The sequence below is a fragment of the Peromyscus maniculatus genome, chromosome 6 (genome assembly GCF_049852395.1).
Source record: "Peromyscus maniculatus bairdii isolate BWxNUB_F1_BW_parent chromosome 6, HU_Pman_BW_mat_3.1, whole genome shotgun sequence".
In the NCBI taxonomy this organism is placed as follows: Eukaryota; Metazoa; Chordata; class Mammalia; order Rodentia; family Cricetidae; genus Peromyscus; species Peromyscus maniculatus.
Genome location: NC_134857.1, coordinates 10135001 through 10156314, shown reverse-complemented (window position 1 = coordinate 10156314; position 21314 = coordinate 10135001). Strand labels below are relative to the sequence as shown.

General features: G+C 39.7%; 1 protein-coding gene across 11 annotated transcripts in view; it reads left to right on the top strand.

Moving 5' to 3' along the window:
* Nucleotides 1-21314, top strand: part of Mecom (MDS1 and EVI1 complex locus) — a 562596-nt gene that overhangs the window by 168999 nt on the left and 372283 nt on the right. The gene's annotated exons all lie outside the window — the stretch shown is intronic.

Here is a 21314-nt window from a genome sequence, read left to right as displayed (position 1 = left end):
TAATTCCAATGCTGAATTTAACATTTTCTGTATTTATTGTTAAAATAGTTTTATGGGGTGATGTATTATAAGGTATGAGGAAACAGGAACTCACTCTCTCTCTTGAGGCTGAGGATTTTGTAGAGGTAAGAGCTAGTGACTGGCTCTGTCCTCTGATCCCCAGGTAAGCTTTAGTGGGGTACACAATATATCACCACAGTTTTATCTGCTTAGACATGAGCAGGTTTTACTGGTAGTTTGTTTGTAATTTGAGTAATTAATTAGTAATTCAAATTTCATAACAATGATTAGGAAGGAGAGATGGAATGTTCCATCACTCTCAAGGACTGCCTGGGTAAATGACACCAGTGGCTTTTATTGTGAAATGCTACATCCAGGTCAGTTTCACATTCAGCCATGATTTTCTAATAGCGTTCACTGGTAGGCTATTATATATATGTGTGTGTGTGTGTGTGTGTGTGTGTGTGTGTGTGTGTGTGTGTGTGTGTGTGTTTGTGTCTGTATACATATGTAAATGTTTTTGGGTTTGTTTTTTTTTTTTTTTTTTTGGATTTTCGAGACAGGGTTTCTCTGTGTACATTTGCACCTTTCCTGGAACTCACTTGATAGCCCAGACTGTCCTCGAACTCACAGAGATCCGCCTGCCTCTGCCTCCCGAGTGCTGGGATTAAAGGCATGAGCCACCACTGCCCGGCTTATGTAACTGTTTAATTATTAAAATGATATATAATTTATAGATAGATATATTTTAATAATTTAGTTTTACATACATACACACATATGTACATAAATATTCTTTCTAAAAGTGAGTTTTCAGTGTCTATGGCATGTTAGTGAGTGTGTTCATATGAGTGTGCATATGTGTGCAAGCATGCAGAGGCCGGGCTAGACATTAGGTGTTCTTCCTCTGTCACTCTCCACATTTAAATTTTAAAACAGGTTCTCTCGATGAAGTTCAGGTTCATCCGTGTAGGCAGGAAGGCTACCTACCAAGTGAGCTTCAGGTCTCTCTCCACATGCTGACACGAGGATTGCAAGCGTTACGGCCTTGCCGAGGTTTTGTGTGGGTGCCGAGGATCGAATGCAGATTCTAGTGCGCACGCGTCAGCTGCTTTACCAACCACTGCCTCAGACCTCCTAGTATTTTATTTAGTCATTTTAAACTTGATGCTCTTATTCTACTATTATATCATTAAATATTTACAAAACTATGAAATATTATTGATTAAATGCAGTTCTGGCTATGTGGGACATTCTACACTATTTTCATAGTTGTTTTGGAAAATACGATTTTAACAAGATTTTAAAAATTTCTTCTGGAGATATAACAAAGAATGCTAGAAGATCGTGGAAAGAGAACTGAGGCAACATCACCATGTTTCTGGTTTTTACACTTGCTTTTCCTTGACTGATTACCCCTGCCGCCCAGTACACATTATAATCTTCAAGTTTTCTTAAAAAACTTTTTTTTTCTTTTTGCTTAGTATTCCTATTTTGCTTTCATCAAAATCACAGCTTTTCTGGCTTTTTACATCCCCATTGCTTTCTAGAATTTTAGTTTTTACTTCTTTTAAAGTATTAATACTTCAGATATGTCATGTTTTACTGACTTACCGCTCTATCTCTGTCCTCCTCTTCTCCATCCCTCTCTACTCTTTATCTTTTCCTGGTTGAAATTTATTGTTTAACATGTATTTCAGAAATAGTTCAATTTTAATTTTTATAAAATTAAATATCTTTCTTTTCCTCATTTTTAATTCTGTAAAACTTTTAGCCACTATGTCTTCAAATACCACTTCTCACTTCTAGTATGTGATACACACATATCTTCTCAAATGCCCACCTCTGAAAACAAATGTACTCTTTATATTTTATGTGATTCAATCAATTTCGTCTAGTTCCTAATTTTATTTTCAGCTCTATCTACATTACACTTTGCTTATATTTAAAATTTCATTTAATAATTTTCTGTGTTGAAATTTTTAATTTGTTTGGCTTAGTTTTAGAATCCTATGTTGATTTTGCTAACTCTCCTTTTCTTCTTTGAGAAATTTAACATCATTTAAAAATATTTCTTGTCAGATTTCTTAGTTACTTCTATTTCTGTCTCCTTCTTAACTCTCTTATTGGTCATCTTTTATAGTGCTAATATCCTTTTATGTGTGAATTTACTTTTTAAGAATTCATTATGAGTAAGAATTTCTTCTTTTTCCCTGTGTGGGCCTCCAGCACGTGTCTGCTGCCACCAAGTCTTGTAATGGTACAGGCAGAGGCAATTCTCTCTGTTTAGACGCTGGCAAGAAAATTTTACCTCTGGCTTTTTTTGGGTCATATACACAGGGAATCAGTTGAAAAATCTATATATGGAATTTTTGGGTGGATTCATTCCATAAGCAGGTGAACTTCATATGCATTAAACTTTATTTAGATACAGTGTAGGGCCACTGGAGTATCTGAAATGAGAAGAGATGTCATCAAGTGTGGTTCATTGGGCAAGAATACACAGGATGAATTGTGGGAGTGATGGGGAGGAAATGATAAAGACTCGGATGGGGTTGAGGCAGTGTGGGTCAAAGGGGCAGCAAGGTGGGTGAAGAGTCAGCAAGAGCTGGTTTCTGCCAGTGTGTGGGAAGTGGGAGGTGGTCAAGTATGAACTGTGACGGGGGTGGGGGGGTGAAGAACCATGAACAATAAGCGAAAGGTTAACTCCGACTGCCAGGGCCTACGGGTCTAAGGAGCATGTCTGTTTTAACATGTAAGAGCTTATAGACTGCTTTTCAGGGAGAATATTGACAGTGAAAAGCGAGAACAAATGAACAGTTTGGGTGTATGGAGAGTTAAAATCCTTCTTAAAGCCTCAGCATAATTGTGTTTTCTGGATCCTTCGCCTATTTTACATGTGTCTCAAAGACAAGTTTTCAAGCTTCATCAGTATCTGTGAATATTGCTCATCGTTCTTGGCTTGGAAAATGGAGTCAAGACAAGTTGATACTTCCTTTTGACCATCAGTTGACTTAGATTTTCCACTGAAGTTCAACCAAAGTCAGCTTGGGATGTGAGAATGACCAAGACACCAAGACACAGGGATGTGGAGGTTCAGCCTCCCATCTAGGAAGGGTTTATGATGAAGATGGAATCAGATGTGGAATGAAAGAATTTTGAGTCAATGTGAGGTTATCTCCAGCTAGAGAGGAAATGACCAGTCTGGAAGAGGGCCTGGCACAGGAGACCAGGGCAGCAGCTAGCCTGCCGATAACTTTCGTGAAGTACATCCCTGCCTTAAGGAAGCCAAGGAATGGACTTCCAACAAAATTCATGAATTTGACAACTCATCCAACCTCAAATGAGTATGGACCAGATGATTTTTAAATAGGAATGATCTGGGTTTAGAAAATGTGAGGAAGTTTCCTTTTGAGAATACAAATACCACTAATGTTTTACACTAAAGTCCAAGTTGAGGGGTGATAATAATAATTTCCATATCCGTGCTCAGTCCTCACATGAGAATGAATTTCCAAAGATGGGCGTAGTGTCTTTCTTCAAGGACACTTTGAGGCTTACAGATGAAACTAGTTGTGCATAGCATGTAGTTAACTGTTGCTGAGGCCTCAGTGGTGAAGCCCGCCAGTCGATGATTTCTGGGCTTGATTCCCCTAATCTCTCGTATCTTGCTTGAGGAGACTTCTGAATCTCTGCCTTCCCTAAGCGTGGCCTGGCTCGTCTCTTGGAGACTGGTTATGTCTTCCATCTCAGCAGCAAGCAGGCCCTCTGCTGCTTAGCCTCTGAGACTAGACGGGGTCAGGAACGTTCAGGGCGGTGTGGACATAGAGAGAAAACTCAAACGTGTCCAAACCACCGATGTAACCAGGTTCGGGCAATGTGGAAGTTACCTCTTAATTATTGTGAGAGAATATCCAGTGAAAACAACTCGTGGAAGGGCAGCTTTGCTCGGCCCACAGGCGAAGGCTGTAATCCGTGATGTGGGAAAGTCATGGCGGCGGGAGCTCGAGGCAGCTGGCTGTCGTCTGTCACCAGGCAGGAAACAGAGAGGCGTGAGGGCTGGTACTCAGCTGGCTTTCTCCTTTTTTTATTCAGCTAGGATTCAGCCTGTGGAATGGCGTCACCCACATTTGGAGTGGGTCTTCCTATCTCAGTTTACCCAATCTAGAAATTCACCTAAAAGATAAGCTCAGATTTGTCTCTTAGGTAGTTCTAGATCTTAGCAAGTTGACAATCAGCACTAACTGTTAACCTCATCTTAAAAATGAGCAGGAGGAATTTTGGAGCTATAATGGGCATACTCTAAGGTAATGGTCCTCAACCTTCCTAGTGTTGCGACCCTTTAATACAGTTCCTCATGTTGTGGTGACCCCCAACCATAAAACTTTATAACTGTAATTTTGCTACTCTTATGAATCATAATGTAAATATCTGTGTTTTCCAATGGTTGTAGGTGACCCCTGTGGAAGGGTCATATGACTCCCAAAGGGTCATGACCCGCAGGTTGAGAACCGCTGCTCCGAGTCTCTTTCTCATAGGTGCTGTAAATAGCATTTCTTTGCAGTTGAAAGACTATTTCTTTTTTTGTCCTTGATTTTTCTTTTTTTGTTGAAAATAAATTTTTTTCTCATACAATATAACTTGATTATAGTTTCCCCTCCTCTACGCTTCCCAGTTCCTCCCTGCCTCCTGTCTCCGCCAGATCCACTCCTTTTCTGTCTCTCATTAGAAAAGGATATGTTTGTAAGAGTTAACAACCAACCATGACAAAATAAAATTTACTGAGATGAAGCAAAGCTACCATATTGAAGTTGGGCACGGCAGCCCAATGGAAGGACAAAAGCTATTTCTTCTCAAGGGCTGGCAAGATGGGCCAGTGGGTAAAGGTGCTTGCCGGGCAGGCCTGATGACTTGAGTTTGATCCTTGGAAGGATATAACACAAGGGTGGAAGGAGATAGCCAGCTCCACAACATTGTCATTGTATCTCTACACAAGCACTGTGGCATGGTTGCCCACCCCTAATATCAGATTTATGCACACACACAATAATAATACACTTTTAAAAATTAAAAAAGCTATTTCTGCACAAGAAATGATCAAACTTTGAATAAATCCATAGTCTCTTCTCTCCATTTCCTAAAAGGAGTGGGCTTAGATTGGCACTTTAGTGGCATAGAGGTAGAGCAGAGTCAAATATTAGCTCAGAATATTAGGATGTGGTGTATTTAAGAATGTTTGTAAAAGACCAGATGTTTAAGTGAGTGTCACATCTGCTTTGACATTTCCCATATAGCCAGACTGCTCCTTCATCCTCCCATACACATTTATAGTGTGTTGTGATGAGATCCCACCATTTCCACAATCTGGGCTTATCAAAGCTATAAACCGGTCACATAATTCACAGAAGCTTAAAGATACGTGGAGAACTTGGATAGGGTCCAGGGGAGAGCAATGAAAATGATTAACGGGTCGGAAAACTGCTGATGAAGAGGGATGGATGGAGTCAGGATTACCGGTATGGAGAAGGTTTAGAGGTGACTTGGTAACTGTCCTCACCTGTGTGAAGGACTATTAGGCGAAGCACGGTGAGCAACCGTCTCTAGTCTAGGAGGAAAGTGACTGCATGTGACAGGGACAGGTCTCAGACAGGACTCAACTCCTGAGCCTCCCAGCCACTGTTTCATGACTTCCTCCTCTCTCCCCTGAACACTGTTGAGTTTTAAGGAAGACGGTGAAGGTGATGGCGTGCACAGTACAGCTAAACTTTTTATTTTATTTGTTTATCTACTATTTACTTACTTACTTACTTACTTACTTACTTACTTACTTATTTATTTATTTAATATCCTCGGTCACAGTTTCCTCTCCGTCCTCTCCTTCCAGCCCCTTCCCTGACCACCCCTCTGTCCCTACCCCCTAATCCACTCCTCCTCCGTTTCTGTTCAGGAAAGGGCAGGCCTCCTATAGATATCAACAAAACATGGCATACCAAGTTGCAGTAAGACTAAGCACCTTCCCGTGTATTAAGGCTGGGTAAGGCGACCCCGTATGAGGAGTAGGGTCCCAAAAGCCAACAGCTGAACTTATAAAGACAGATGCCATCTTCCTACCAGGCCCCTGATGCTCAGTTGGGAGCTTGGAGGAATGAGATGCATCATCTTCCATACTGGGAGCTTGTAAAGTGCGGATGCTTTGGGACCCATCACTATTGCCTACCGATTCTTGTGGAAGCGACTGCCTTAAAAGGTTTGTGCTCTCAGTTCATGAAGATGGGTGGACAAAGAGGCTGCCCTCAGTCTGTGTAACAGAACTTCTGTGGTACAATGCGTGTATTCACAAGCTGTTTTGATTAGGTGGCCATGTTACCTCCTGAGTGCTAATTCATCTCAGTGGGATTCCTTGAGGATGTTAGAAACATTTTATCTGTTTCTTCCCTTAATGCTCCCCTCAGGGGGTAGAATTTGTGACATCACATCCTTACATAAGTGCTAAGATCTGAACTCAGGTCCTCAGACTTTCGTAGCCACAAGAATTTCCCTGCTCAGTCACCTCTCTAGCACCTGATTTGTTAATTTTAGATATGCTTTCTCTGAAAATTTCTGCCCTCAGCAATCCTTCTTTGAAAATTATTAAGAGCAAAGCTACCCCAAATCATATATTAGTTTTGGGTAATAAAAAAAAAATTGGTGGTAATCTACTTTAAAACAGTGGAAATAGACACGAGGCCAGCCAGCAGAGAAGAATGACGCACAAGTCACGCTCACATACCTCGAGACTGCTGGTAGTCCTAAGAGCTAATCCTGAAGCTTCTCCTCTCTGCTCCTTCTCTGGTTTCACAGCGCCCATCACCGCTAAAGGCTCCATGAATCTGTATTCTCTCCCACCCTCCAAGGCTACTGGGACCCTGATTAATTTAACCACATGTTACTGTCAGGTTGAACACATTCATCTTGTGTCTCAAAGTGTATACTCGTCAATCCCTCTGTGGGTCCTTCCCTTCAGGCCTTATTTCGTCACATTTAAGGAGACTCTCTCCTGCCTGTCTTTATCTTGTTACACTTTCAGCAGCTGAAGTGAATCTCGCCTTTCGTTCTCGCTGTCAAGACTCCTTTACGTCCTTCTCATTTCCCTATTCATAGAGTGTCAGCACCGCGTGCACATTGCATGCACACTCAGATGTCACCGCAGATTAAATCATTCTCCTCGGAGGAGGAGCTTGAGTTACCCAGCAGATATTTTTAAAAAACCGGGCAAGAGAGTGCTCAAAGCAGGATGTGAAATGCATCATCGGGTTTGGTGACTTGGTGACTGGCATGAGATCCTGGTGCCGTCTGGGAACAGAGAGACCCTGCCTGTTTTGCAAGAGATTAAGATTTTCTTATTTCAGTTTAAAGATGAGAAAAGTAGCACCGTGGCATGGTATCGTGTAGATATTTAAAATCAGATTTTAGTAGATGTGTTACCTGGTAGGGGCACACCATGACTTATAAACCATTAGCTGTTTCTGAGCCTCAGGGCCTGGCAACCAGCTACCACCTAATGCTTAGCCATTTCTCTGAATGAGTAGGAAGTTGTACGTTATGGTTGAGGGCAAAGAAAAAGTTACAAAATGCAGTGACTTAGATACATGCTAGTTATGGGTGCTTGTCCAGGCTGGGGCTTTCTGTTGTGTTTAAATAAGAAGAGAGAGGTAGGTATGCTTGGGTGTGCTTATACAGGGAAATCATTGGTGCTATCCCATCTACTACTGCTTCCCCGGGGTGATTGTATTATATGACAATGTTATTGAACACATGTATTAAATATATTCAGTCATGTTTTATATTATTTTGTGGTTTTATGACATAATTATTTGGTATTTCTCACTTAGATTAAGAGTACATTGGAGGTAAAGCTTTTGTTTTTTGTTTTGTTTTGTTTTGTTTTTATGTATGATTCAGGATAGAAATTCTGGAACAGTCTTCAGTGGGTGTCAGGTCCTGACTTTGGCTAAACCAATTTTAACAGTGGCTTTGGAATTGGATATAGCAGCGAATGGAGTAGGGCTCCATTTGTTCAGCAGGTTTGGCTGTCATACGATTGACTTGAGTGCTGCTGTCACGGGATTGATTGACAAGGCTGTGCTTTGCTTTCCATGAAGACCCAATTCCTTCTTTCTAGCTTCTTTTCCCGACTGCTACGAAATACAAGCAGCCTCGCGTCCACGTCCTTTCCACCCTGTGCATTAACTCTTGCTGTCAAGCTGTTCCTCACAGTGCCTGGGGTCCTGTTACTGACCCCAAGACACTGCACGCATGTCTACACCAGGGAGAAATGAAGACAGCATTAATGTACCAAACTTGGAAGACTAAAGAGCAAGCTAGATACCAAACTTTAAAGATACCAGGCCCAAATTACATATTGTTTTTCTAATATTTAAATATGCTTTGAGCATGTTTTACTGAGTTAAAATTGAGAAAGATAATACATAGGCAAATGAATGGAATTATTGCTTCCTGAACTTGCAAAACAGATCTCCATAGTTGGCGACAGATGAAAACGGGGTGATTCCTGCACACTGTATACTGGGCTCCAGCAGCCTTGTTCTTACTGGTCACAGGAAGGTGTATTGAAGAAAACAAGAGTGTGTCACATAATCCTGAGTCCACTTGAGCCCACACACATATCTCACCCTAGTTTTGTTGGGAATCTGCCCACTGACTAGTAACTGAGTGCTCAGAATGTTCCCGAAACACACATTTCCCAAAGGTTGGCTTGTGGCTTCCTTTCTGTCTGCTAGGAGGTTTTGCTGTTTTGAATCAAAGTGAGAAAGTGGGTATCCATGATGATAAGTTGATTTTATTTGAGGGATTTTTCTCTATTTTGACATGATTTTTCTGTGTTATGTACTTTTTACTTTAGGAGAGGTCACTGCATGTAGGAACTGGTGTGTGCCCTGTGTGGATGCCTGTGCTGTCACCAGTGTCCAAGGCCTAGCTTTGACTTTCTTTAAGTTGACATTGCTCATCTTCACTGGCCCCCCAGGCTTCCTTCGCTGCATGGTGGGAGTGTTCACACCACTCGCAGGATACTTTCAATATTGTGTTTGATGCTCTAACTCTTTCTCACACACACTGCACTGTTTTCTCCCAGGCCGTGACCTTGTTGCTCTCTTGGTTTGTAGTGAACTATGTTTAACTGGAATGTTTATTTTTGATGTAATCAAATCTATGAATATCCCTGAAATAATTGTGTATCTTTATGTTTCATTATGTGTTCATAACCTTTCCTTTTAGAAAATGTTGTTGACCAACAGAGACTATTTTCTTTGTAAGCAAATTTCCATCTGCTTTCATACTTTTGTCTAATATTGATTGGAGGCTCTCTTTTGTTTGGTACTAGATAGCAATCCAGGTTTGTTCACTTGCACGACTCACCAGTCATTCTCATCTTGACTTTTGAAATAGTTCCTTCTCCCCACACTGTTTCATAATGTTGCCGCCATCTTACACAGAGCTCATAGAAAGCAGTCTGCTGTTTCCAGGGTCTCAGTTCTGGCTGGTTGATGTCTTCCTTTATTTTGATGTCACCTGCCTTTTTAAACAGTCGCTACTCTTTAGAATAATTCCGGGTGTGGGTGGAACAAACCTCTTCCTCAACTGTTGCGGTCCATTGTTCTTGTATGAGTTTTATGATCAGCTGTCAAGTATCACAGCAGATCCTGTCCCATTGTGATGGAGCTTGGCCGGATCATGATGCTGTGTCTGTCCCCTGGGGAGTTTCTGTCAGAGGGCGTGGCAGGCACCAGGCAGTTCTGTTCAGAATTTGTCCCACGCACTGGAATATTTGGAGAATCAGCTATGAAGTCAACTTTTCAAACATTGCATTCAAATCTGGTTCTTGTTGTTGTTTGTATGTGTGCTAAATTACTTGTTTTGTCTACCATTTCAAATTTATTAGCATAAGTTCTTCATTTTCCCTCTAAGTATTGAAAATTCTTTCCCCGAACCTTCAGTCTTTAGTGAAATGATACAGGCTTTCTCCGTATCATTTTGTTCTTTAAGTTATAGGTGTTTTTGATCATCTTTTCTTCTTCTGAGTACAAAATTTTATCTGTTCACCTTGTAGTTTGTCTCCTGATTTTCTCAGTTTTTCTAAATGTTTAAATTGAATTCATTCACTGTCATTTGATTTACTTCTAATATGTACACCAAAAGTTAAATAGTTCCTTTACTGGTGGTTTAACTTTGTGCTGAGTTTTTGTATTTAGTGTTTTCATAAGATTTAGGTTACAATTTGTATAATCATATATTATTTAAAGTTGTCTAAACTTTCTGATCATGTAAATTTTGTTACATTTTCATTATCCTACGCTTTGTGGTTACATGTTTTGAGACATGCCTTCTCTGCAGCTGTTTCGTCATCTCACTAGGATACGGGAAAATGTATAGCTGTGTGTCCTTTCTTCCTTTAGAGTCACTGTAAGGATTTTCTTTACTAACTGGGTGTTATTTTTATCAGTATACTAGTTAGGTGCTATTTTGTATCATATGTGTTTGATACAAAGTGATTTTCATGTTTGTAGGGTACTGTGTGACACTTCCATACATGTTTGATTTTGTTTCTTAGAGGGAACCTGACACACTGTTTTTTCTGGTCTATTTGTATCTTCTGTGATTAAGAATCTATGTGGATTGATTTATGTCATCTTAGTCTTGTATTTTGTCTGCCTCTTTTTCTGTCTCATTAATCCTCACTTCTCCATGTCTTTTTTATCTCCTTGTCTTCTTATGTTACCCAGGGAAGTCTCTAACTCCTGTGCTCAATTGATCCTCGATTAGGCAACTCCAGTATTCTTTCTTTCCTGTATATGTAAGATATTTTTAAAGATGTGTTTTTATTTCTAATTATGTGTCTTGTGTGGTCATTACAGCAGATTATGACCTAGCAGATGTGGGTGCTGAGAGTTGAACTTGGGTCTTCTGCAAAGGTAGTACTTGTTCTGAAACTGTGAGCCATCTCTCCAACCTCAAGAATGAGTGTAGATAGATTTTTCTTTGGACTGCCCACTCACAAAATGACACGGAGACTTATTATTAATTATGAAAGCTCAGCATATAGCTTAGGCTTGGCCCATTACCTCTTACAAGTTAAATGAACCCATTCCTGTGCTGCCACGTGGCTCGTGGCTCTTACCTCTCCTCTCTTTTCATCTGGCTGGCGACTCCGCCTGGCAACTCTGCTTGTCCTTCTCCCAGAGCTCTCTCTGTCCAGAAAACCCTGCTATACCTCCTGCCTAGCTATTGGCCATTTAGGTTTTTATTAAAACAATCAGAGTGATACATCTTCATAGTGTACAAAAAGATTATTCCACAACATTTCCCCCTTTTTTGTCTAAATAAGAAAAGAAAGGTTTTAATTCTAACACAATAAAACTATACACAATAAGAACAATTATCAGGTAAGAACTACATTTTCAATGTCCAGTCCATTTATATTTGGCAAATTTAGAGAAAATATTTTATTATCTATCCTCTCTTGATGAGTCCAAAGTTTTATACCTAAACCATTTTCTATCATGACTCATATTACCATCCTAAAAAATCTTTTTAGACCTCAAAACATTTTCTTAGATAAAAAATTTAAGCTTTTATGTCTCTCAATCTTATAAAATTTACATCTCTATATAAGTTCCTTTCCTGAATTTGGTATACAAGAAAATCTGTAAAACTAAAACTATCTAGTCTTCAACCCTATCAAAGACCCAAAAAGAATATAATATTATATGAGTCAACAGGAAGTTCAGAGTAAACAACTTCCAAAACTAAGAAATAACAGAGACATCTGGCTGCCTGGACAGTTACCCCAAGGTTCCTCTGTAATGTTAGGCCATCCATCTTCGGTCTGTGGGTCTAGAATATCTGACAGACTTTTCTGTGAATCAGGAATTTTGAAGGACTGTCCTACCTTGTCTTGGCAAAGTTTGGTAGTTATCTTCTTTTGTGTCCTCATTGTCCAATTTGTACAGCATTATGTCAGCAGTTGAGGCAAGGGCAGTTTCTTGCTCAGTTGGCTAGCTTTGCCATAATGAAAGAACAATCCATAGGGACTTTCACTGATGCCCATCATCTTCTCTGAAGTAAATTGGTACTTCCAGAAGCAGATGTGTCTCACTGTCATGAAAAGCCTTATGTTAACAAAACATTTTAAATACCATATTCTGTAGGTCTTTGAAGTGTTGATTGATCTAAAATATATGTTTAACTTTGAAAACATATCTAATATGACTACAGGTTTGATTATTATAGATGACTAACTACTAACCTGCATTTCTTAATTATACATTACATTTTAAAATGAGCTACATAAGCACAATACCCCAAAGAGGAGTAGAAACATACAGTATTATAAAAATAACTTTAAATTTGTATCACTATATGAAAATCCATACCAATATAAAATATTTGAGACTACTGGTTGCTCAAAAGTAGACTCAACAGTCTGTCCTTTTATCTCATTATTTCTATATTGTACCCTCCCTTTTTCCCTTTAGAAAGAGATCCTTCAATCTAATCTCTTTTGCTTAGCTTTCATCCTGATCGTGACCAGTAACAGCTTTTGACTAACCCCCTAAATGGTGACAAACATCCATAACCCACCAAATGACCAAAAGCCACCCACCCCACCTCTTGGGAATGTGGGCGTTGTGCTATTTAGATTGCTTCCTGCTGAGGGGGTGCTATGACATCTTTAAGGGACACGGAGAAAATTAAGGTAAAAGTCAAATCCTGGGAGAGCTGGCTGTTGTCTAGTCTTGGTGTGATAGGAAAAGGTAGGTCTTATCTGAAGTCTGGCTGGAGTAGTTTGTGAGGCTGGACCATCTCAGCCAGCAGCTTTGAAGCTGTTCTGGATGCAAAACTCAGAGGAAACTGCAGCAGAGGCATCTGAGAGCCTGGATCATCTGGGCCACCCATTTTCACTGGTGTCTGGTCCTCTTGCCCTGAGAACACACAGACTTTCAAAGGTAACACACATATCTGCATTAGTGAAAGAATGGGCTATGTGTTGTGTACACAAGCCAGCTAAAGATGATTTTTTGTTTTATGATTGTGCAGGTAAAATATGTCACCTGTCTTGTAGTTTTTCTAGGTTTGTTTATTTTTTTATGTCTATAGCTAGGATTTTCAGGGTGTCTTCCCTAGTTAAATCTGATCTCTATAAACTTTGAAGGAATCCACAGCTTTTTGTCTTCTGCAGAAAAAAAAAAAGCATAACCTCTCATCCAATGCAACACGTTTCATTCTGAACTTCCATTCTGAAACAAAGATATCCCTAAAGTATGTAGGACGGTTTAATTCAGCAGTCCCTTCTACAGTCCGATGTCCCTTAGCAGCTGTTGTTCTCTGTTTATTGGCATTTAAACAATTCAAAATTAGCAAAACACCTTATAAGGTCCAAACTCCCTGTGTTATAATATTTTCTATTGTGATGTGGCTTATTTTTTTAATGTTACTTTATTCTTTTTTTAAAGACTTTATTACTTTTAGACTGTTTTCTAAATGGCTATCTATATTTTTTCCCCTTGTCTGGATCTTGCTTTCCTGGGTACCCGCAGCATTCGCTGGTGGCATGAGTCAAACCTTAAACCCACACGGAGCTTAGCTCATGGTGGGCTGGCTGCTCGAGCATGCAGGCGGCAGCCAGGAGACCTGTCTCTGTACAGCACGGCCCACCGGAGAGACTGTGGAACTAGGAAGCCACATCTGGCTCTGTGTTTGTGTTCCTGGAACTTTTCCTTTTAAGCTTTGTCAGGGCCAATGAATTAATACATGCCCCACACTGGGCACCACATGTAGGCGGATTTTTCATTGGCATTGTTGGCTCTCCAATAATGACACAGAGACTTATTATTAATTATGAAAGCTTGGCCATAGCTTAGGTTTGTTTCTAACTAGCTCTTATAACTTAAATTAACCCATTTCTATTAATTTAATTTCTACCTCATGGCTTTATTACCTCATCTCCATACTGCCCATCCTGCTTGCTCTGTGTCTCCTGGTGTCTCTGCCTTCATCTTCCCAGAGTCCTTTCTGCCCCCAAAATCCTGCTTCGCTATTGGCTCTTCCACTTTTTATTATATCAACCAGAGTGATACATCTTCACAGTGTAAAAAATGATTATTCTACAACAAATGAGTAATTTTTATTTTTTTCCCTCTATTATATCCCATTTGTGTTCTTTAATAACTACTTATAAATGTTTATTTTACCTGCTCAATAACATCTTACACTAAATAATATTTGCTCTTTCTGAATGCTGTGTGTATTATACAGTGCATTAATTCAGATTGTTACATTGCACTTTACATGATAATTATTATTTAAGGCTTTAATTTTGCAAAGGAATCATGATTGTTAGTATAAATGATTATCCTTCAGTCTAATGCAGTTATTTCCTAACTTATTTTCTCATCATTATTTCTTATATTCTATTCTCTTCCTTAGCATTCTTTCAGCCATCTTTGGGTAGGGAAGTTTCTTTGTGTTTGTCTGTCTGAAAGTGGCTGTATTTTATGCCCATCCTTCAAAACCGGCTTTGTAGACCACACAATTAAAGGCGGATGGTGACTTCCTCTAGGCAGGCTGACAATGCTGCTATATTTTTAAAGCTTCTGTGCTGTTGAGGGAGGAGTTGTTGATTTATTATAACTCTGTAGTCATGCTTTCCTAGAACTTTCTCTCAAGTCATTTCCTTTTGTTGTGGGTATTAGCTCATTTATAGATGTTTCCCCTGTAGGAAGCATAATTTTGAAATCATTAAGTTTTGTTTGGCTCTTTAAAAAATATCTTTTTTTCCCTTTTGGTTTTGTGTCCTTATACTGCATTTTAATTATTAAGTCAACATTTTGTCATCTATTCTACAAGATTATGAGGGAATGAAGGATTGTTTAGATTTATGTGTAATATTTGCTATGTTTTGACATATCATCTGATTGTATCTAACCCTTGTTTCTTGTGACTCTTATGCTCTCTGAGAACTTCTTTGTATGTTTTGTAACCATGGACTGCAAGCTCATTTTTACAAACTTAGTCTGAGTAATGGTACCGGTTCATATAAAGACTGCTGCTGCTGGACTCTTGTGCACTGTACTCTGCAGTCTGGGAGCTCAGCCCAGCTCCACACTTGCACTTAGAATCTGTTCCAAGCCTAAATTCCAAGCTGATGCTGTTTGTCTTTTACAACCCAAATCAATTAGTTATCAAGGAATTCTTTTTCCTTCATGCATGATAGAACACAAGTAAATAAACACCAGCTCCCCCAGACAACAAAATTCAACAGATCAGTGTGCAACCAGGATGCTTTTTTCTGGCACTTGCCCTTAGGTGATGGACTGATCTTTCTCAAAGATTTGATTGGATTAACCCTACATAAGGCTATAAAACAAACTAGTTTCTCGGAGACTCTGACTCTGGCTCTGTTTTCCCATCACAACTCTTTTCTTCATAGACACATCATGCTTAGGCTGAAAAATCTATAGTTTTCTGATAGATCATGGCACCATCCCAGGAAGTGCTTCATAATTAATTGACCTTATTTTTTGCTTGGAAAAGTTATACTACTTTTTATTTTTAGTGGTAGCTAAAGATTTTACCTATAGCCTAGGCATGCTAGTCAAGAATTCTCTCATTCTGCTGAAACTTTACTGTAATTCAAGATTCAGTTTAGGCATATGGAGAAATGCTTTTGATGTTGTTGGTTGGCTTGTGTTTGAAGAACAAGTAACTCAGAAAGTTTAACATGTTTAAGTCCCCAACTATTCGTATTTGTGTACCCAAACCCACACTAAATTTGGTAGTATTTCTGGTATAGCAAATATACATTAGAAGGAAGAACTGTGTGTTACTTAAAAATATTGTATGATTCACCAGTCAAAATAGCCAATGATGCAGTTGGAGAGATGGCTGTGTAGTTAGGAGTGTGTGCTGCTATTGCAGGGTATCCAGATGTGGTTTTCATCCCTCATGGTCACTCCATAGTCCCAGTGGATCTGGTTTCCTCTTCTAATCCCCACACTCAATTGAATTCAACTGTATACCACACATGAATACACATACTTAAAAACCATATCTATGGAAAGATCGGTAAGTTGTATAAGATAGTCTGTATTTTGATGCCAAAGTGCTTTTTCAGAATGATAGAGGAAGTATTTTTTTTTATCACAGTGCCTTATTATTTACAGCAACACAATGAGATATGGGTTCTTATTTTCCTTTGATTTAGTTGACTATCTTCTCTCTTGCTCTGTTTTCCTATTTCTAAAATGTAAATACTGAGTGAGATCATTTTCAACTTCTTTTTACTTCCTAAATTCTTGTAGTACGGCAAGAACATTCTGGAGATTTCTAGAAATGTTTCAGTGTAACCTGTTCCAAGGCACTGTCAGTTATTTTTGATTGGTAAATAGTTAATGAAATCTCAGATTGTCTTTTATGTGGAGTACAAGTTTGCATTTAAAAATCTTTCATTGACTATAGAGAGGTCAGTTAAAAAACACTAATCAGAAAGTTCTAGCAAATACCAACACTTACAAGACAAAGACAGATACTTTAAACCTTGTTTTGATTTGAAAGAAGAGCAATCAAGATCAGAAATACAGTGTTTCAAGAATGTGATTGTGAAGCCCTGCTAATGGGCGAAGCCCTCCCTGAGTAGTATCAAATCGCTAATATTAGCAGCCTTAGATGGTGCTTGCCTGACTGCAGGGTAAATGGGCTGGCACACCACAAAGATCAATAACTCTTGATATGCTTCTCAATTTCTAGCATTGATGAGCAGTTTCTTGTAATATTTAATTCTTTCTAGTTCTAGTGGAAATATCTCAATCTCTGGATTTTCTAAATTCAATGTGTAAAAATATTAGCTCTAGATTTTCTCTGAGTTAGTTATGTAAGTTAATAGCTTTGTTCATTTTTAGATCTTGAATGGAAAACTGGACTATTTGTGATGTTTAACTCAGTGGCATTTGGCAGAAGTAATTTTTAAATGGAGAAAAGTATTCCAGATACACATCCTTTGCTGAAATGTATAAAGACACACAGTTAATCAGTTGTGATAATCTATTTTCTTTTCCCCTGGTTTTCTGTCACATTCTCCCTTTGTTTCTCATCTCTCCCCTCAATTTCTCCCTTGACTCCATTCTTTCTTGTCTTTCTTTCCTCCTCCTCTCTCTTGTTTCTCTTTCTCCTTTCTTCTTCCTACTTTCCCCTTCCACTTGAACTCACTAGTCACTGCAAACAGGCACAGGTTCAACATGTAAAGCAAAATGCCAAACTGTAAGATAAAATGAATTACTTTTTATTGAACATATTTACACAATGGAATAACACAGGTTGTATTATATGCATGGTATCTATTGGAATACTTTTATTTCCATTAGACATATGAAGTAATTGGCAGTTTTTCATTCCCAGTATTTATTTGAACATGAATTGGTCTTAAAGACTACATTCTATATGTTAAGTTGTAGCTTCAGTATCTAGTGTCACATGAATTAATAATCATCCGATATTGACTTCAGTTGAGGTGAAAACCAAGATTTATTGACCCAAGTAGAAAATATGGACCAAAGTAAAACCTATGTCAATATTTATTTACCTTTACAGGGACAATTAATCTTGATACTCATTGAAACAAGAAGTCAATATATGTATTGTTACGTACTTTTGGAGTCTTCCATTAGAAATATTGGCAAGTCTCTGGTTTGTGGCTATAGATTTAAAAGGCCTATCAATTTAAATGTATTGGGTATTGAGAACTAAAACATGTAAACTGTCATAGTGTTATTCATACATAAAAAATCCAGAATCTTTTTGGTGTCGATTAATACAAATTCTTTGTTTTGGTTCAACTGATGCTTTTGTAGTAATATGAACCGCCAAGGAGACAGCAAATACTGTCTTCTCTGCAAATGCTAATTTTGGAAGACAGGCTAAGATAGGTAGCATCAGACAGTGCCAATCTCAGAGGAATGATGCTGTTGCTAGCATGTCTTTGTTTCTTCATGAGAACTTGGCATATGGCCTATCTGCCTGGGAACAGTACAGGCTGTGAGGTTTGGTTCCCTGTTTCTTAATTGTTTTAGTAAAATACAGTGGAGGTAAGAGAAACTTTCACTCTGCAGGGACTTTCGATGCAATGGAGCCTCTGGCACATGTGCATGCATGATGTGTTGAGGTTGGTGTCCCTGAAAAGAGGTGGCATATTCCCTTTAGACATGATCAGTGTGGGGCATAAGCACAGGGTAGTTTGTTGAATTTCTCTTCCCATTCTCAAAACAATAACAGAAAGAACAACCAAATGTCACCAGTACCCAACAGAAATGTAATCTGAGGTAGATTTTTGAGAGAAGGTGGTAGAGGGGTCAGTTTATACTTGGGAAAACCTTCTCCATGTCAATCCAGAGGACAGCTTATGCCTTACTACCTGGCATACTGTTCATTCTGTCTGTATTTAATAGAAACAAGGTTTCCCACATAGAACAATGTCCAGAAAGTTATGGAAACCGGTGCACAGGGGACACATGCCCACAAACACATGTCAGTTGTAATCTCTATTTGTATTCTAGACACTGACAAGTTTTGGGGTTCTTTTTTATGCCAGTTTCTACCATGTCTCAGAATTGTTTCTAATAGCAAATATGACATAGCACACCGAGATATATGGCCCCAAATCAGGAGTTGGCTAATATCCATGAACAATCAACACATTAGTAGGTTTGTAATCAGGTTTAAGTTCTCAACTTATTTTTTAACTGATCTTTTTGTGTGTGTGATTATGAGGTAATGCTTTGCCTTTTGTGGGTTTAGAACACTTTATTTCATAAAGTTTAATTCTCTTCCCTGGTTATTGAGAAACGTAGACTTCCTTCCTTATTAACATGTGAAGTACAGAGGGTCTTTTGAAAATGTGTCCTGTGTTGTTAATGAAAATAGCAAAAATGAAAGAAAAAAAAGAGACAAAAGAAGTAACAAAAAGCACCATTTAATCACCCCAATCATGAAGCCAGAAAGGTGAGTCCTTTCACGGACAAAGGCAGTAAACACACACACACACACACACACACACACACACACACACACACACACACACACTCAATCTTCAAGAGAAGCCTCCTAAGAGGCTTCCTGTGTGTGTCCTAGCGGTACCATCTCCTTGCTCTCTTTCTTGCGGAACGAGAGTGATGCATGTTTCTGGTGAACAGGCCGCATGCCCTCAGGCTGGGGCTGGTGGAAAATGGTGGTGTGTGCACAGAGGCTGAACAGAGGAGAAGGAAGTGGGGAGGAACAGAGAGGAGACGCAGCAGCATGGAGGGGACTGTGGCTGCACCGAAGGCAGGCGGCCAGAGGAAGCGAAGGCTGGAGCGGCCAGGCAGCCTGCAAACACCTGCAAGGGTCTCCTGTGGTAAAGCGTCTTCCCTGCTCCCCAGGGGCATGCTAGCATCCCCTGGAGATTCAGACAGCTGTGGGAAAGGCCCATTAGGGGCTGACGATGAACAGTTTGGGATAGAACTCAAGAAGAAGGTAATCATAATACAGCTGACAGAAATACCTTTTCAGTTACAACCAAAGGTGGGAGGATGATGTACTTGTCTTCCCAGAAAGACAAAACAAAGAAAGCAAAACCTGGATAGACTTGAATCCTTCGACTTGAATTCTTCATATTTCAATGTTAGCTTTGACAACCTTCAAAAAGACACCACTGTTCAAAGCGATGACTCAGTCTTTACTGGAGTGACAATTGACCTGACAGAAAGCTGCAGTTTCTCCCGTGACATGCACATGACTTGGAGATGGTGGACCAGGGTGCAGACCTTTGGGTGGTTCTCTGATGCTGTGCCATCTACTTATTCCCTGTTCCCTCAGTTGAAGAAGATGGGGATTTTTCTTGTCCTTGGTGTAGGGATTAAGGAAAGCAATGCACTTTTTTTTAAAGCACAGCCTGGGACCTAATACACAAAGAACACTCAGTTACATCACTTGCTTTTCTCATTTGAGGTCTACATGAGAAAGAGGGAATAAACATCCAGAGTCTGTAAGGGTGCCGACAGTCAGTAGTTATGGGCCATGCCAGCCTTCCATTTTTGTTCCCTAGAATCAAACAGAATTCTCTTCTGAGGCCAGAGAAAATCCAAAGATAAAATGTCTTCTTCCAGCCACTCGCACTGCTCAGACCCATTGGCCAGTGCCTGCTTGGTTTATTTCCAGCTCTTCCTCTAATCACATGCGCAGAGCACAAGCTTTGGGAAAATCTTCAGGTCTCGTGTGAGTCAGCTCTGTCTTCGCCTATAGACTCACTTGGTACATTTTCCTGTCCGTGTCTGTGCTCTGGCCACAGGTGGTGTCGTTCACTCCTTCGGCACCCAAACTTTCTGAACGTCGTTTGACATCAGAAATACTCTTCCTATATTCACCCCATCTACTCCCTTCTCCTGTCTTGGACTCACATAAATAGACAGGCTCTTATAAATCCCTCTCTGTATCTGGAAAATGCCTACTTTGTCCTACTTATATTACCTTAGTAGGTACTTCCTGCCTCAGAACCTGACCCAGGATAGATCTACTGACTGTAAAATTTCCCAATGGGTTGCATAAGCCTGTTGACCCTAGCTAAGATTCTCAGAACACACTGAAAAGCCAGACTCAATAGTACACATCTATAATCTCAGGGTGGCCATTCTCAAGAACTGAGAAACAGAGACAGGAGGATCACGAAGCTTGCAGGTTAGTTACCCTGGTTTATACAACAGTGAACAAGAGACCCTGTCTCAAAGAAGGTAGAAGGAGGCAAAAACTGACACCCGAGTTTGTGCACATACACACACACTCCCCCACACCTGGATATTTCCCAGGATTTCCTCTTCCTCGTGTCTTGACCAGTAACTGTGTTTCTGGATGAAATATCAGTAAGGGCAGTGTGACTGTGTCCATTTGATTATTCCTCCATCCCCACATCCAGCTCTTTGCCTGGCACAGAACAGATAATCAACAAATACAGTTTTTCCATGAATTGGTAACTACATCAGCTGGGTATTCCAAGATTGCATAGTTCCATAGTGCTCAATATGGTTAGATATTGACCATGTGTGCTCTGGATTATAAAGTGGCTGAGTGTGGCTCCATGGACCAGGGTGATATACATATTATCCTTATGTACATGTGGCTCATACATGAGTAACACTGGAGTATGTGTACGGTTCAAGAGAGTGAAGCTGGCTTAGCCCGGAATTGACATCCCCTTTCTTGAATGGTTCTTAGTCACACACTCAAATGCATCA